At 34.7% G+C, this 2,014-nt stretch overlaps 1 long non-coding RNA gene across 1 annotated transcript in view; it reads left to right on the top strand.

Annotated features, from left to right (window-relative positions):
• Positions 1–1,545, top strand: part of LOC108446515 — a 35,563-nt gene extending 34,018 nt beyond the window's left edge. Inside the window, exon 3 of the long non-coding RNA XR_001861724.1 lies at positions 1,338–1,545. This is a non-coding gene — a long non-coding RNA (uncharacterized LOC108446515). The remainder of the gene's footprint in view (positions 1–1,337) is intronic.
• The last annotated feature ends 469 nt before the right edge of the window (positions 1,546–2,014 follow it).

Here is a 2,014-nt window from a genome sequence, read left to right as displayed (position 1 = left end):
CAAAGGAGTAGCCAGGCCCGCCCCACTTCCCTTTTTGTCTTTCTTAAGTACAGCTATTTGTCTCCTAGCAACATGCATATGGGAGAAAATTCCTTTAACAGGAAAAAAAACCTAAGACTAAACTGAAACCCCAACAATGTCTCTGCTAAAAATACCACAGAATTAATTTTTCTCTATGTTCGGCTTTTTTGCCACCATGAATGTGCAACACTGAACCACTTGTAGATTTGACTTTTAAAAATCTATATATATATATAATTTATGGAGTAAATGTAAATGTCAATGTATTTATGGAGTTTTCAAGTTGAGCATAGAACCTCCAGTATGATTGCTGTACAGCTTTGCCATTAATTATAATGCTTACCTTAAAAGTGAGGAAATCAAAGTGCTATCACTGTGCTTAAGATCATTCCTATTCTATTCTATTCTATTCTATTCTTTCTATTCTATTCTATTCTATTCTATTCTATTCTATAAAATCGTAGAATAGCTGAGGTTGAAAGAATGTCTGGGGATTATCTGGTCCGATCTTCTCCCACAAAGCCACATCGGCTAGACCAGGTGCCCCTTCTCAAAAGTGTGTAACAACTGTAAAGTTGCACTTATAGAACTCCAGGCCACATTCTAAACATCTAAATATCTTCATAGCAGATCAGGAGTACATATGCAGGTCAAAGGAAAAATAATAATCCCATTATCTCCAAAGAAAATGTAGTACCATTCTACTTACTGTTCCTCAAGACAGATTTAATTGGAAATACACTTTAAAATACCCCTGGAGTTCCCAGGTTGAGTACCTACGCAGCTCATTTATGGAGTTAAAATCTCAATCAGGGATTTGCTTCCTAATGACTTTGCTTTACCATTAATGACTGTGTTTCATCAGTGCAGTTGAGCCTGCCATTAAGGACAGGAAGAGAATATAATGTTCCTTCTAAATTATCTGTGAACTTAATTTAAAACTGCTCTTTGCAACTCTTTTACTCTTACTTACTGCATATAATGTTACTTGATGAAACTACAGTAAAATTTATACAAGTGTTGTGGGGAAAACAAAAATATTTTATCGCCATAAGAGAATTAATTACTTTTTTTATATACCAGTATTTAAAATGGCCCTTGATCTTTTCACCTCAGGAAACCATTATAAGTATAATGCCTCATTATTCACTGTGATCAATTACTGTGTGTTCTCCAAATCTGCATTAGTTTTTCCGGCTTTTGTATGCTAAAGTCCCTCTCTCAGCCATCACTGTTGTTGCAGGTGCTATTTTCTATAAAAGCAGCTGTGCCACACTATTTTCAGTGACTGTTTTCTCATCTTATTCTCTTTCTAGGAAAAGTCACCAGCCCCATTTGAACAGTATGCCACAGGCTTATGAGACCTGATGTTGGGAAAACGGATACTTACATATAACAGATATTTTAACATAAGAATTTCACTCACCAAATATTAAAAGTAAAAATGTCTTGTGGCAGACGTCATCTGCTAACAGCTCAAAGGATCACACAAGTCTCAGAACAGTTGAGATGAAACAAATTATATTTACACACATTTAAATAAACCACAATTTTCTTGAATTCCTCTATCTGGTAAAATGTGTACTTCTGTTGCATATGCATTTCAAACTCTATAGAATCAGCAGCCAAGTTAAGCTGACTTGTGAACAAAGTCTGAATCAACATTTCAATATTCAGTCATGATATTCCAATATTTTCAAACAGCTAATATATTACCAAAATGAACTTTCATCCTTCTCTTACTGTCTGTTGTTGTGATCACATAACATTTTTGCAACATCAACTGCTTCTGTAGAAAAGTGACATTATGAGCGCACTGAACTGCTTCACCTTCTTTTAACATAATTTATTATGTGTACACCATCAGCACACCATGCAAATATTAAGAAGTACTGCATAAGTCACCTTTGTACCAGCTTGGGAAACTAAATAAACCTAATTTTAAAAAAAGGAAGACATTATTTCCCGGGAACATTAACTTGCTCATCTTTTC

This window comes from Corvus brachyrhynchos, unplaced genomic scaffold (genome assembly GCF_000691975.1).
Source record: "Corvus brachyrhynchos isolate BGI_N302 unplaced genomic scaffold, ASM69197v1 scaffold424, whole genome shotgun sequence".
NCBI lineage: Eukaryota > Metazoa > Chordata > Aves > Passeriformes > Corvidae > Corvus > Corvus brachyrhynchos.
This window is presented reverse-complemented; position numbering and strand designations above follow the sequence as displayed.